Here is a 16386-nt window from a genome sequence, read left to right as displayed (position 1 = left end):
AGGGAACCCTGAATAACAAAGCTGGGGTCGATGTCATGCCTCAGGCCACTGGTCTCCATTTGCTTAGCAGGCGAGTAGAGAGGATATTTGGTGCCTTATTCATTCAACAAGCCTTGACTGACACTGTCATATGCAGGGTTTTGTGGCAGCTGCTTGGAATTGGAGCTGAATAAGACGTGATTGGTGACCTTAGGAATGTTCTAGCCACCTCATCGGTCAAGCTCCAGCAGGAGGAAGAACACACACTCGTTACACCAGAAGAGATTTTGTGCAGGGAATCGGGTCCCTGGGTGACGGACTCTGCAGAGGTGAGGGGGGCAGGGCTGCGGGGCTGCAGGGAGGACTCTGTCTGTGGGGCGGGGGAATGGGGAGCCCTGATGCAGCCGCCCGCCAGGCGCCTGCTGGGGAAGCTGGCCCGGAGCCGGGGAAAACCTGGCACAGGTTTCCCAGCGGCCAGCCTTTCCCAGGGCAAGGGGTCATCCCCGGTGATGCCAACGGAAGCAGGAAGCAATGTCCCTCTCACGAGCCCACGGGTGGCCTCACAGGGGCGGTGGGCAAAGGGGAAGAGTCCACCAGGCCCAGGCGGGGAGACAGAAATGCCAGGAAATCAGTCATTCTAGAAAGGAGTCCAGTCTGAGCCTAAGCCAGACTGAGACCTGCTTGAGTGTGCCTCAGCTTCAGAGGTGGACATCCAGAACTGGCTGTCACGCTCCTGCCTCAGGGCCTTTGCCCGGCTGTTCTGTCTTGGAGCACTTTCCCCTAGACGTGACTTTTTTTTCCCCACTTTTTTCAAGCCTCTGCTACAATGTCCCTTCTTGATGACTGTAATTGTAAACTGCCCCCCTGCCCACCGTCCCCTTCTTTCATCATGCCCTATTTTTCCCCTAAAATATTTATTATGCTATAAAATAACCTGTTAAATCGTAATATATGAACATATATCATCATGTGAATAAATAAAAGTGTTATTTTTTGCCCCCACCCCCTTAGAATGCAGACTCCTCATGGTAGGTATGGCTGTCTCTTGTTTACCTACGGGCCTAGGTGGTTGATGCTGTCCGGATGGTTGTTGAATGAATAGAGGATGGAGGGGGTGCTTAGTTGTTAAGAAGGTTGCCTGGGGGCAAAAGGCTAATACGACTAATAAAACACACTAATGAGGAAAGCATTGCATCTGTCTAGATATTATTGGTCACTCCTCCACATAGAGGGGAGCCGCAGGTGTTTTACAGACAACACTTGCAAGACATGCTCAGGTGACAAAGTAAGGCAAAGGCTGGGGAGAGGTCACTTGCAGAGGCCAAGCAGGTCCCCGGGGGCGGGGGCGGCAGCCCGGCCTCCTAGATCCTAGATCCTAGTGCACGTACCCTTGGTGTTGGCAGAGTGAACGGTAAAGAGGGTGCAGAGAGAGAGGTCGGCATTGTGAATGTCGTCTCGATGTTCCATTTTCCAGAAATTCTCCACGATTCTTTGGGATGTACTCCTCTAATGTGAGAGATCCACTTGACTTCTGTGAGAAGAAAGAAGAATAAAGATACAGAACATGACTCAAGAAAATAAGCCACTACAGAAAAGTACTTCAAAAGTAAGTATGGTGAAGCCATGGGTCTGGCTCAAAAGCACTTGCCCACCTGCCACGAGTTCTTGGGCAAGATCCTAGACTCCCGTACTTAGCAATGTCCACCTGCAAAGTTACTGCCTTACAACTATGAGGGCATCAGATCTGTGTCTCTGATTCAGTCTTCCAAACTTTCCGCTGAATTCTTAACAAACCCCTTCACAGATCTGTGGTTCTGCTTTTCTTTCTTTCTTTCTTTCTTTCTTTCTTTCTTTCTTTCTTTCTATGAAATGTTAAGGAAAGTATACAAAGGTGGAAAGCGTTATACAGTGTATGGATGGTCCAATGTTCTGTGCATGCTTTGGATGAGAAAAAAATTGCATTGCTATATATAAGGAGTCTCGTTTATGTGCAATAGGGTTGCCGGATTTCTCAAATAAAATTAGACTATGCTTAGTTAAATTTGAAATTTAGATACACAATAAATAAATAATTTATTATTTTAAGTTTGTCCCAAGCAATCTGTGGGACATACTTATGATGTAGGCAGGCCAGGTCCGAGAACAAAGGGGACCCCACAGAACCAGCCAAGAGGGTCCTTGGCTTCATGAAGAACAGAAATCAAATGCAGGCCAGGATAAAGTGAGAACAGAGTCCATGGAATAGTGTAAGTGATGCAGGCAGAGCAACTGGGAGGCTCAGAGAGGAGAAGTGAATCTCCCCATCGCCTGGGGCTCGGGGCTTATTTTGGAAGGGGGTCCAGGGTACACCAGGGGAAGGTCCAGTCGAGAGCACCTGACAGATGAGCAACAGATGTTCCATAAATTACTGAAGGTAGGAGGTATTGATGCTAGGGGTGGTTGGGCTTTAAAGAGATTGTCCTGGAACAAGCTTGGGATCTGGTTCTTCTTAGGTATTATCAGGTGTTTGGGGTCCTAGGATGAAACTCGGAGAATGATGAACTTTCTTGCTTCCCCCTTAGAGTGGGAACAGAGCTTCTTGGGCCTGCTCAGATGCAAGGACACCTAGAACATGAGTAAATGGGGCCTAGTGGATAACTGGAAACAGTGGATAACTGGATAACTGGATAAACAGTGGATAACTGGAAACGCCAAGTTTCCTGGTTGTATTTTACGGGTGGAATTTCCATTGGTGTAGAACTTAAAGAGATCTGAAGTGGAAATATCTGATTATTGTACAAAGTGTCCCTGTGGAAATCACAGGCTTCCTTTGAGGTGAACAAGGCCCTATTTTATTTCCACTCACAAATGTTTACCTGCAGAGGATATGAATCCATGTTGAACATATTTCTATGGGATATAAAGCCTATAGACCTAGACCAAAATTAGATTTAGGGGAGGTGGGTTTTATGGGTACAAACTCTCTGGGAAGATAGAGAAAGTTCTGGAGACGGACGGGGAAGGTGGCTACACAACGTTGTGAATGCACTAATGCCACTGAAGTGTGCATTGGAAAGTGGCTGAAATGGTAAATTTTATATGTCATACATTTGACCACAATAAAAAAAATTAGACCAAAATATCAAAGGTCATGTTTTTTAATATTACAGTGAAATGGAAACATTTCTGGGGCAGTTCCCCAGGCTACCCTTTTAGGAAGAAAGCCCCACCTTAAATGTAAGTGATATTGAATCACAGAAGATTGAGATCCTCATAAAAAATACTTTGCCTTGAGCATCGTACAGCCGAGTTGGGAATTATTAACTGGAGAGCACTGACTTGACCTTATTGTTCAATATGTAATCTTTAATGAATATAATTTTACACTAAGCAGTTAGGAGTTCAAGGAGCATGCTGTTGTGATTGCCTCCAACTACTTTATTTCGCAACAAATTACTAGTGGCTGCGTGTGCCAGGGGACGAAGGCCCGTGGTGAACCTAACTGCTCATGACACTGATGGGGATTCTGGTTGATGCTGATAAGAACAACACTCACGCACAAATCATACATAATGTACATAGAAAGTGTGGGGGATCCCTGGGTGGCTCAGTGGTTTAGTGCCTGCCTTTGGCCCAGGGTGTGATCCTGGAGTTCCGGGATCGAGTCCCGCATCGGGCTTCCTGCATGGAGCCTGCTTCTCCCTCTGCCTGTGTCTCTGCCTCTCTCTCTCTCTGTCTGTCTCTCTGTCTCTCTTTCTCTCTCTCCTTCTCTGTGTGTCTCTCATGAATAAATAAATAAAATCTTTTTTACAAAAGAGTAAATATGCCCTTTAACCTTATTAGCTCCATTCATTGACCCATTTAACTGTCTGAGCCAGTTGGTGAATACACAGGACATCTTTCCTTAAAATGTTCTCTCTCCTGGTTGTTTTTTTTCTTTTAAGATGTTATTTATTTATTCATGAGACACAGAGAAAAGAGGCAGACACAGGCAGAGGGAGAAGCAGGCTCCCAGGGCAGAGCCTGATGTGGGGCTCAATCCCAGGATCATGTCCTGGGCCACCCAGGTGCCCCTCTGTCCTGGTTCTGAATAAGACGTCTGCCTCCCACCTCACTCACAACTAAAGGGTGTCACTTAGGGCTTTCACAGAGGCCTCGGGATGTGGGGGGAGGACTGGGAGGGGCAGGATTTGGAGCTAGTCCTGTTCCCTGGACTGCTGAACTGTTTGACCTTGGGAAGACCAGGCCCTCCCCTCCCTTCTGGTGCCCCCCCTGCAGCTCCCCAGTCCCCCCCTGCAGCCCCCTGGCCCTCCCCAGCTCCAGGTGCCCCCCATGCACCCCCTGATTCCCCATGCAGCCCCCTGATCCCCCGGCTCCCTCCATGGAGCCCCCTGGCCCGCCCCCCACTCCTGGTGTCCCCATGCAGCCCCCGGCTCCCTCCATGCAGCACCCTGGCCACTCCCCGGCTCCCCGTGCCCTCCAAGCACCCCCCCCAGTCCCCCCGCTTCCCCGATGCAGTCCCTGGCCGCCCCCCCCCGCCCCGCTCCGCCGAGCCGCTGGGCTGTCTCCGGCCCGGTCTCCCGGTCTTGCACCCCGGCCCAGCCCAACCTTCAGCTCCCAGAGGTGGGGGGCGCCGGTCACCTCCCGCCCCGCCCCCTCCTGCGCTCCGCCCCCTCCTACGCCCTCTCCTCCCCTCGCCACGTGCCATGCCCCTGCCCCGCCCCGACGCCCCGCCCCCGTTCCGCCCCCTCCTACGTCCCGCCCCTCTCGCGCCCCGCCTTCCCCTCCCACGCCCCGCCCCTCGCCCCGCCCTCCCCTACGCCCCGCCCCTCCCGCGCCCCGCCCCGCCCCGCCCCCTCCCCTGCCGCGACCCGGCGGTCTGGCGAGGAGCGGGCGGGCGGAGAAACACGCGGCTCGGCCGAGGCCGGGGGCAGCCCACGGACGTCGGTGTGACCCCCCCGCCCCGCCGAGCTGCTGACAGGACCGCCCCCGGCCGCCCCCCTCAGCCGCCGCCGGGGCGGGACTTCCGGTCCTGCTCGGGACGCCTTCCGGCGGGAGGCGGAAGCCGGCTCCGGGTCCGCATCTGGGCCGGCGCGTCCGGGGCGCCCGTCTCCTGCGTGGACGCGTCCCGGCCCCGCCGCCGCCGCCGCCGCCGCCGCCCCCCGCGCCGCGGGTCCGGGAGACCGGGTAGGGACGCGGGGCCGGGCAGCCCGCGCGGGCGGAGGGCGGGCAGGGTCGGGGCAGCCGCGGGGGGCGGCGGCGGGGCCGGGCGGGGGCGCCGGGGGCCGGGGCGGGGGCGCGACCGAGGGCGGGGCGGGCGCGGGGCGGCTCCTCGGGCCGAGTGTGCTCCGGGTCCTCTGCGCGGACCCCGAGCCCCTGCGCCGCACCGCTCGCGCCCTCGCCCTTTGTCGGACCCGGGCGCCCGCCGCGGAGGAGCAGCGCCCCCGGGACCGCGGGGCAGTGAGGTCGGCGCCCCCCACCCTGGTGCGGTGAGGTCGGCGCCCCCCACGGCCCTGGTGCAGTGAGGTCGGTGCCCCCCACCCTGGTGCAGTGAGGTCGGCGCCCCCCACCCTGGTGCAGTGAGGTCGGCGCCCCCCACGGCCCTGGTGCAGTGAGGTCGGCGCCCCCCACCCTGGTGCAGTGAGGTCGGCGCCCCCCACCCTGGTGCAGTGAGGTCGGCGCCCCCCGGGGCCCTGAAGCAGTGAGGTCGGCGCCCCCCACCCTGGTGCAGTGAGGTCGGCGCCCCCCACGGCCCTGGTGCAGTGAGGTCGGTGCCCCCCACCCTCGTGCAGTGAGGTCGGCGCCCCCCGGCCCGGGTGCAGTGAGGTCGGCGCCCCCCACCCTGGTGCAGTGAGGTCGGCGCCCCCCGGCCCTGGTGCAGTGAGGTCGGCGCCCCCCCGACCCTCAGCTGCGCGGAGCTGACCCCGAGCGGCCGCGGGTGCCCTGCGCCGCCTGTGCTGCAAGCCGGCAGGTGGGCCCCGTGTCAGGTGCGCAGGCTGCCCCCCTCCTCGGGACTGCTGGGCTCGGATTTCTGCCCCGGCGCCCCGGACAGTGCGCTAGCGACCCTTAGTGACCCAGGGGTGTGGTTCCACACGCGCCGATCGCGTCCAGGTGTCTCCAGTGGCCGCTGCATGCTGCGTGCGCTTGTGACCAGCGGTCACCTGCCGGCATCGTGCTTATGCTCAGTGGCTGCCCCCGATCCGCATCACACAGTGTCGCCCGTGAGTGTGATGCCAGCCACCTGCTGCGACCTGGACTCTTGCATGCCCTGGGCAGCGCGGCGCGAGAGCCGCTCCACGGCCAGGGGTAGACGCTGACAGTTGACGAGCACTTGCTGGTTACAGGTGCTTCCTGTGTTAAACTTTTTTATTTTTCAAGTTACTGCGTTGCTCCAGGAAGTGTTTGCATCTGACTTGCACTAATTCAGCCCACTAGAGCATTGTCTGTGTACTGGTGGCTTAGTGTCTTGCTAGCTTCTCAATTCCTCCCCGCACCCCAGGTTTGTGGAGGTATAACTGACAAATAGAGACAGTAGCTGTTTAAGGTGGACAGCGGGGGTGGGGGTGGGGGTCTGCTGTACCTGTGCGTTGTGAAGCGATCACCATAGTCCTCACCTCACAGACTTCACGTCTCTTGTATCTGTTTTTGTTTTGGTGTGGTGAGAACACCTAGGTGAGAACACCCAGATTTCAAATGACAATATTAGTGACACTTATAAACTCTTGTGGACTTGAGAATCTGTGCTTGAGGTAGATACTTATAAGGTCCCTATACTTAGGGACACAGCTGATAGTACAAGTGAAAAGCAGCAGCTAGGAATAAACAGTGCTTTAACATGTAATTGAGCATGTTGAATGGTTTTTCAAATTAGAAAATGAAAAGATGACACTGATCTTCATAGTTATTGAATAAACTGCTGTGTACAGTTCTATGTGTCTCTATCTCATTTCTTTAAATTAGTATCCTTTTTCTGATAAGGCTTGTTCTGAATTTTCCATAAAAATCTTGGTTTAAACAATGTTTTCTTTTTCCCTTGGTTTTGGGGAGATAAAGCACGTGAAAAAGTATGGAGATCTTTAGACTTTATTTTGGGGTAGAGGAAGTGCTTGTTTTTGAAATCACAAGAGCTCTCCTCTGGCAAGTTTCTAGTTATATGTCTGAATGATATATTTGAAATTAGACTGCTGTATGCTCCGGATAATCTCTGGAATCTTCATTACACTTATTGTTGGGTAAATTTTTAAGCTTTCTATGGTAAATCTTATGTTATTCTGTAGGATTTAGACACATTTTACAGTTTAACCAATAGTGGAATTTTTTTATAAGGTTGTAGGAAAGTACTGGTTATTCTTATGTATCTATTATTTCTGTTTCTGCTATGGCAAAATATGTATCTGTGCATTGGGAGAAATACTGAAAAAGTGAGAGCCCAGACTTTGTTTTTACGGACATGCATTTACACATTTTGTTTTCTATAATAACCTGTGTGTAATACATGAAGTAGTTTGCTATATTGAGTCTTTTGGTTCTGTGCTGATTGTCTGTTTCATAATTACATAGTCCATAAGTACATAGTCTGTACACCCTGGTTAGAAAGGCATTCCCCACCATTTGGTGGAATCAGGAGAATTTGTTACTGCTGAGGAATCCTGCTTCTGGATAGGGAGATCCCAAGCAGTGTTGATTTTCTGCTGACTTACCTCCCAGCTGCATTGTCTGTAATGCAAGCATGGTTCTCGCCGAGATTGACTGAGGCATACATAGTCAACCCCTTCTTTTAGTAGGACTCTCCGTCCTCTTTGTTTTCCTGAGTTAGACCTTTTCTTTTAGTGATCAAGGTGACCTGGCCTTAGTGTGACTTGGGGATCAGAGCAGCCAAGGGGGCTGCAGTCCTGTTGGTGTAGTCTTGTTCATTCTGCTGAGTCTCATCCCATACATCTTGGCAAAATTTCCACCCTCCAGACACGTAGTTATGGCTGTGAACCATTTGTTCACAATCCTAAAGCATAATTGGTTGGATTGTATAAATGGACTCTACTTATCTTTGCTTTAGAATGAGACATCAAGTTAAATTATACACAAACTTTCCTATTAAAGTGCCACAATTGCAGATACTATATAGAAAATACACTGGTTGCCATTAGTCTTTGTTCTTGTTACTAGTTTTCTTTGTTGGTTTGCTTCAATTTGAGATCCTAATGAAAAGAAGAAATGTCAAATAAGATGTGGGGTGGGGAGGGAAGCTGGCCATTATTGGTGATGTGTTAAGAGGTGATGGTGGGAGCGGTCTGCAGTGGTTGGAAGGAGTATCTTAGCCCTCACATTGTTTAGAATTGCCAGTGCTTGGTGATAATAAAAAGCAGAAAAACTTAGTTGGGTTTATTATTGTTTTAAAATACCCTAGAGACAATGCAGGCCTTTATTGCCTCCAGGGGGCAGAAAGAAATCCTTCCTCCTTTTCCCACCTACATGAGAACGACTGGGCAAAGGCTCTTGAGGTCAAAAAGTTTACGGGGTAGTTGGGAATCTTGGAAAGGCTTGAGAGAAGGATCGAAATATGAATAAAAAAAACCCCAGGGACTCCTGGGTGCTCAGTGGTTGAGCCTTTGGCCCTGCCTTTGGCGCAGGGTGTGGTCCCGGGGTCCTGGGATCGAGTCCCATGAGTCCCACGTCGGGTTCCCTGCAGGGAGCCTGCTTCTCCCTCTGTGTCTCTGCCCCTCTCTCTGTGTCTCTCATGGGTGGGTGAATGGAATCTTTAAAACGAACAAACAGATATTGAGATTTATTTTAGCTTTGGTGTTTATTTTCAGTATTGAGAAGAAAGCATGGAGATTGAGAACATTGCAGATATGAGACGACCAAGCACTATATATGAGTGAACCTGTCTTAATTAAAGTGGAGGAGGGAGGGCAGATCCTAGGAAGTGATGCATTGTCAGTGTTCAGACTTTACCACAAGAGCTAACGACTACGCAGGTAAGAAGTTTCAGAGTCAACACCTAATATTTTAAACCTAAGTGGTGACTATTTCATGTGATTGAATGGAGTTGTAAAAATAAAAATAGTACAAGAAACCACCTGTATACCTTTTATTTGGATTCACCTTAACATTTTACCCCATTTGCTTTATCACTTAAAAAGAATAACACTTTTTTTTTTTTTAAAGTAATCTCTACACCCGGTGTAGATTGAACTCATGCCCATGAGATCAAGAGTCATGTGCTTTTCTGACCAAGCCAGCCAGGTACCCCACCTAGAATGCTCATAATAAAATATATTTCCGAGTAGAACTGCTAATTTTTTAAAAAGATTTTATTTATTTATTCATGAAAGACACAGACAGAGGCAGAGACACAGGCAGAGGGAGAAGCAGGCCCCCTGCAGGGAGCCCGATGTGGGACTCTTGGGACTCCATCCCAGGACCCCTGGACCGTGCCCTGAGCCAAAGGCAGATACTCACCTGCTGAGCCTCCCAGGTGTCCCTAGAACTGCTAATTGTGTTTTTCTTTCCTAACAGTTTATTGGCTCCCATTCACAGAGCTAGCTTTAGTACCTTGGTGGACAGTCTGATGTAACTCCCTGAAGGGTAGTGAATGTTGACCAGTCCACGACAGGTGGGCTTTGATTTCTAGACCTCAGTATCCTCTTCTGGGGTCTTATCATCCTGACCAGGGTTGTAACTCCTATATCTGTCTGTTGCTTTTTGGTTTATACATTTTCACTTGATCTCAAAACAAGCATGTAAATGTTCTTCCTTAGACCTATCTGATCTCACTTGCATTCATTCAAGTCTCACTCCTTTCTTTCTTTTTTTTTTTTTTAAGATTTATTTATTTGAGAGAGAGAGAGAGAGAGAGAGCAAGCCAGCTCGAGTGCATGAGAGAAGGAGCAGAGGGAGAGAATCTCCAAGCAGCCTCCCTGCTGAGCATGGAGCTGACTCATGACTCAGGGCTTGATCTCAGGACCCTTAGATCATGACCTGAGCTGAAACCAAGAGGATTTTGGCTCAATCAATTAAGATGCTCAACCAACTGGGCCACCTGGTTGCCCCAAGTCTACCTCCTCGCAATCTGTAGTCCTTGGTTATTGAAAACAGCTAAACAGTATCCTTTTTAAGAACATTTAACCTATTTTGTAATAAATACCTTGTTAACACTTCAGGTAAGACTGTACCTTTCTACCTAAAAATATACTTCTCATGTCTTTAGTCCATTCACAGGGCCTTATATTGGTTGATCTTTCAAGATTCTGGGTTTTTCATACCCTTTTTATTTTTTTTATTCTTATTTTTAAAAGATTTTATTTATTTACTCATGAGAGATGGAGAGAGAGAGAGGCAGAGACACAGGCAGAGGGAGAAGCAGGCTCCATGCAGGGAGCCCAACGTGGGACTCGATCCTGAGTCTCCAGGATCAGGCCCTGGCCTGGAGGCAGTGCTAAACCGTTGAGCCACCCGGGCTGCCCCTTTCATACCCTTTTTAAAGTGTGGTGAGCAGGGACACCTGGGTGGCTCAGTGGTTGAGCGTCTGCCTTTGGCTCAGGGCGTGATCCTGGAGTCCCAGAATCGAGTCCCACGTTGGGCTCCCTGCAAGGAGCCTGCTTTTCCCTCTGCCCATGTCTGCCTCCCTCTCTGTGTCTCTTATGAATAAATAAATAAATAAAATTTTTTTAAAAAAGTGTGGTGAGCAAAGTTGAGAAGAGCCTAATATAGAATAACTGATCATTTATATGTAAATTATTTACATAGTGCTTTTCTTTTAATTTAATTTAATTTTCTTCTTAGATTATGAGCAGGGGGGAGAGGGAGAAGCAGGCTCCCCACTGAGCGGGAGCCTGACATGGGGCTCTATCCCAGGATCCCTGGGATCATGACCTAAACCAAGGGCAAACACTTAACCAACTGAGCCACCCAGGGACCCCCAGAGTGCTTTTCTTCCATAGTCATTTGGTCCTTAGGGCAGGACATGTAGTATTCCATGTCAGGGACAGAAACCTTGAGCTACAGAAAGGTTAGGTGGCTTGCTGGGTGTCTTCTGGAATGAGGCTGTGTTGGACTTGGGATGCAACCCCCAGTCTTCTACCCCTGAATCCATATACCCTTTATCCCAATTCACCTATTCTATTGCATCTAACTTTTAGGTCTATTATCATGTATTTTAAAATATATTGTAGAATCCCCTTGGCTTCCTTGTTTCTTCTCCCTTTTCATCAACTGAATTTGCCGTTAGGGAAAGAAAGTGCTGACTCTACTTAATCTTTTTCTTCTGCACCTAGCATACTGTTGTAGGATGGAAGTGGAGCACTAGTAGTCATTTAACCCAATCTTCTACCTAATTTGGATACTCTCATACCTCTTCCCTTCCCAGAGTATTTAGGGCTAATAACAAGGTGTTCATCTCCTTCTAATCAGCCTTGGTTTATTGTTGGGAGGTTCCAGTTAGAAAATTATTTTCTTTTACTTATAATAGATCCAATTACCTGTAGTTCTTATCTGTTTGCTTTCGTTATATCATCCAGAGCAACATAGAAGATCTAGGCAAATAACAACTGTGTCTTCTCAGGTTAAATAATGCCACTACCTAGATCTCTTACCATCCTGATCGTCCTATTCTGGTTGCACTAGGTTGTCAGTATCTGGAAAATATGGCTTCCCTAATTGTCTACACTATTTCAGAGGTCTGATCAAGGCAGCAAATAGGTAGACCATTACTTCCTGTAAGGTGGACACCTACTATTTTATCACTTCAATATTTTTGAAGTGCAAAATTACATTAACATTTAAGCAGACATATCTTGCTCTCATATCCAGCATTTGTACGTCAAAGCTCCCAAAATTTTCATGGGCAATCTATTAGTCAAGTCCTTGCACCTGGATAGCGGTTTTTTGCCTTAATTACAAGACTTCACACTTATTCCTGTTAAATTTGATCCTGCCAGGGTTTCAGAGGTCCAGCATTTCAGGCTGTAGTGATCTGTTTGAGACTCAGTTTTGTTACTCTCTTACCCTTTCCAGCTTTGTCTTCTATGTTTATAATACTTAACCTCTTCAAGCTTGCGGCTTTGGATTGACGATAGCCACCTAGCTAATGCTGCTCCTCGGGCTTAGAGGGAGATGGTCTGTGGATCATGTTATGCCAGGTCTTCTGTAGAGAAGTGTGACAAGCACTGGTTCTCTGGATCTGGTGCCTTATTGCCTGGGAGACCCGAGAATTACTCAGAGGGAATTAGAGGCTGTCCCAAAGTTTGTGTTGGATTTTCCGCTCCCTACCCCTCACTTTGACATGCATGTCTCTGAAGAATGGAGAAAACAAATCCTTCGAATTGTGCTTCCTCTAGCTGGCCCTCTCCCTGCCCTCCAGATAGAAAGTTAACTTAAACCTACAGAATTGAAACTTGGTTAGAGATCTGTGACTGCCATTTCTTATATTTATGACTTTGCTTGGAGTTGGTCTTTGAATTGTATATGAACTCTTATCCATGCTCTAAGGACTAAAAAACTGCCCTGAACTATAACAGATTTTTTAAGACTTACAGAGAAAATGATAATTAATATTTTTGGAAACTAATCTTGCCAGTGGCCTCAGTCCATTATTGTAACAGAGGTGGATAATTATACATATGAATTATACATAGGTCGACATAGATTGTATGTAGAACTTATTTTCACTTTCAGTCAATGTTAAACCTTTTAATCCCAAACTAGTGATGTCTTATATAGACACATTTTCTAAGGTTTAGTTCAAATCTTAGTTTATCTCCATATTTTTTTTTCATCTCCATACTTTTTATATTAAAATGGTTTATAGCTGGGGCACCTGGCTGAGTGGTCCAGCATTTGCCTTTGCCTCAGGTCCTGGGATCGAGTCCCGCATCGGTCTCCCTGCAGGGAGCCTGCTTCTTCCTCTGCCTATGTTTCTGCCTCTCTCTGCGTCTCTCATGAATAAATAAATAAAATCTTTTAAAAAATGGCTTACAGCTAAGTCTAGACTTCGAGGAACACCTATCAGTTGGCGAGTTAAATTCTGTATTTACTAAATAGTGAATGGGGAGTTAGACATGAAACCATTGTGTTTTCAGTGAGTTGAGAACATAAAGGTAGAGGAATCAGAGGTGTATTTTATTATTTTTTTTAAAGATTTTATTTATTTATTTGACAGAGAGAGCATAAGCCAGAGGAGGGGCAGAGGGAGAGGGAAACTGGAATCCCCGCTGAGCAGGGAGCTCCACATGGGCCTCGGATCCCAGGACCCCGGGGTCACGACCTGGGCTGAGGGCAGATGCTTCACCGAATGAGCCACCCAGGCGCCCCTAACACTCTGTTTTTAGAACAGGTATTTTATAATTCCTCCTTTACAGTCCTAAACTAAATCCATAGATACCCTGTACATATAAACCTGATGGCAGAGAAATGAACATAATCTCTTACTGTGATATGAAGGAGGGACAAAAACAAAATCACTTAAAGATATATCTGTCGTGTGTGTGCTTGCTCTACACGTTCCACTTAGTGTTTTGCAGCTATGTGTAGGGTCGCTGTGAACGAGACCCACATATGTGTAGACCTACGCGCTTATCGCGCGTCTGTACCCTGAATGCTGGCAGTGTCATCGAGGTCACTGCCCAAAATGGTGAGCAGCTCGGTCACATTCAGACAATAGTCAGAATGGTCTTGCCTTGGCTTTCAGAGCAGTTACGTTTTGGGAAAATTTAGTGATTATTAAAAATGTGAATGAGGGATCCCTGGGTGGCGCAGTGGTTTAGTGCCTGCCTTTGGCCCAGGGCGCGATCCTGGAGACCCGGGATCGAATCCCACGTCGGGCTCCCGGTGCATGGAGCCTGCTTCTCCCTCTGCCTATGTCTCTGCCTCTCTCTCTCTCTCTCTCTGTGTGACTATCATAAATAAAAGAAATAAAAATAAAAAAAAAAAGAAAAAAATGTGAATGAGATAATTTGTGCTTTTATGTTAAATGGCTCAGATAATGTAACAGGTTTCCTACCTGCGTGTATTTCTGGTGGAATATTGCGCAGGCCAGATGCGATGACCCTGGTGATGCAGAAGTGAGGCGTGCACCGTGCTGCAGGGCGTCTTGCGCTCCTGGCCGGTCCACCTGCTGCCTTCAGGGCCCCTCAGCCATTCCCAAAACCAAGAAGTACTTTCACAGACTTTGACAAACCCCCCTTAGGGTTTAAAATTAAACCATATTATGTTTCAGCCTTATGAAATTACAGGAAGCCAGTTTCTTCTCAGAATGTGTATGTAGAATTCCTTTTATGAGGGATAACAAGTATGTTCTAAAGTCACATTCATTGGTGATGGTTGTCTTGAACATCATGTTAAAAATTTGAGAGAGTCCAGTCTCATTATTAAAGGATGTTATCATTTATTGGTTATATTTGCCATATGTAGGAGGGGGAGTGACTATATAAGACATGTGCCACAGTCTCCCGTCGCTGTTACAGTTTAGTGGATCTGGACCCACTAGGTGCCAACACCTCCACCCTAGGGAATTTGGGAATATGTGGGAAAGTTTTTGGTTGTCACAGTGATGGGTGTATGTGTGTGTCGGTAGCATTTAGTGATATGAACCAAGGGTGCTAAATGACCCACAGTGCTTTGGACGGTTCTAGACAGTGGGAACATCCTGATGTCCCTTGTGGGGAAACACGGTCTAGCTTGGAGAAGAGTCTGATTATAGAAACTGCCCTGAGTGGGATGGTCAGTGGGACTTAAACAGAGACCAGATATCTATTTGTCACAGATACTATGACAGGTATTTTGGCATTGAGTGGGACATTGTACGATATGCTCTCCAGGGGCTTTTCCAGCTCTTTGATTTTCTGAGTGTGCGGCAGGGGTCAGGCTAACTGTGGCTTGTCTTAATGAATACAGTTCTCTTGGGACACAGCTGTCCTCGTCTGTTTATGGATTGTCATTGACTGTGTTGAGGCTGCAGCAGCCGACTTGTGAGTAGTGGCCCTAGAGATCATAGGGCCTGCAGAGCCTAAGCACTACCGGCCTCTTTACAGAAAGTGTTTATAGACATCGCATATCATCATGTTTTTTTGGATGGCCCCAGTGTGTGAACTGATGTCACAAAGTATGTGATTCTCATATCTTTAGTTTTCTAGGTATGTGGTGGTTTCGGAAATCTTTTTCTGGGTCACTGTGGCACTGAAGACTCACCCACTGATGGATCTGTAGTAAACATTACAGCCAGAGAATTCCCAGCTTGATTTTGCAAATGTCACTACGTAGGATGAGCTCCGCATCTGTTTTGTATGATTCCTCAGGTTTTGAGATTGGGCTGATGGGTGACTTTCCACACGGTGACATTATACTAACTGGTCTTTAGGAAATGCTTTTAAAGCCATGACAGTGAGAGCTTAAAAATTCCATGTAGGGAATATCACTGTTTCCCTCCAATGCATTTTAAAAAAGAAAAGCACAGTGAGATAGCAGTATTGCTAGTTTGTTGGCATTGTGAAGGAAATACTAACTTATGAAATAACCTCTGAGCACTTATTTAAAATACTTTAACATTTTAAAAAATAATATTTTAAAGCAGTTACAAGAAACAGACATCTGTTAACCCTTATTCAGGAAAGAAAAAAATTAGAGTCTTTCAGTATGTTGGTGTCTTGGTCAGGCTTACCCGGAGAAACAGAGCCAGGGTGTGTGTGTGTGTGTGTGTGTTTCAAAAGAGATTTATTTTAAGGAATCGCTCATGAAGTTGTGGGGATCAGCAAGGCAGCTGATTTGTAGGGCAGCTGACAGGCTGGAATGTCAGGCAGGAGTCGATGCTGCGGTCTTGAGGCCGAGTTCTTCCTTCTCTGGGAAACCTGTTTCTGTTCTTAAGCCTACAACTGATTAGGTGAGTCCCACCCACACAATCGAGGGTGATCTTTATTTAAAGTTAACCTATTGTAGATATTAACCACATCTACAAAATACCTTCCCTGCAACACCTAGGTTAATATTTGATTAATTAACTAGGTCCTGTAACCCAACCAGGTTGACTCATAGGACCAGCTATCACAGTATTTAAGAGGTGTTTGGTATATTAAAATATATGGTATATAAAATATTGTGTAGTGAGGACTGATTAGGATAGTGTCTATATATACTTAGAGCAGGAGTCTGTAAGGCATTCCCTAGTCTTCATTCATGTGTCAAATGAAGAATAGAAAATGGACAATTAAATCAACCTTGTCACCCTTTGAAATGGAAAAGTTCTCTTTCGTGGTTTTTATGTATTGTGTATTTTTTTAATTTAAGGTGCCTTGAATAATTTAAAAATTTTCTAGCCATGTTTTTGTTTTATTATAAGTTAGTGCTATGCTAGCCTTTTTTTTTTTTTTTTTTTTTTCTATTGCTAGCCTTTTTGCACAAAAACTTCTTAGAGGAAGGAATTAGTCTTGAGCTCATTTA

The 16386-nt window shown here is 47.6% G+C and overlaps 1 protein-coding gene across 22 annotated transcripts in view; it reads left to right on the top strand.

Moving 5' to 3' along the window:
- Positions 1-245: 245 nt before the first annotated feature.
- Positions 246-16386, top strand: part of DISP1 (dispatched RND transporter family member 1) — a 160103-nt gene continuing 143962 nt past the window's right edge. For 20 of the 22 annotated variants that reach the window (XM_072759746.1, XM_072759735.1, XM_072759749.1 and 17 more), the window contains exon 1: positions 5010-5145. The gene's annotated coding sequence lies outside the window, so the exon portion shown is untranslated. Of the gene's footprint in view, positions 309-1453; positions 1586-4999; positions 5146-16386 lie in introns of those variants that run through there. The other 2 variants (XM_072759740.1, XM_072759742.1) reach the window with 2 other exon arrangements.

The sequence above is a fragment of the Vulpes vulpes genome, chromosome 5, assembly GCF_048418805.1.
Source record: "Vulpes vulpes isolate BD-2025 chromosome 5, VulVul3, whole genome shotgun sequence".
In the NCBI taxonomy this organism is placed as follows: Eukaryota; Metazoa; Chordata; class Mammalia; order Carnivora; family Canidae; genus Vulpes; species Vulpes vulpes.
This window is presented reverse-complemented; position numbering and strand designations above follow the sequence as displayed.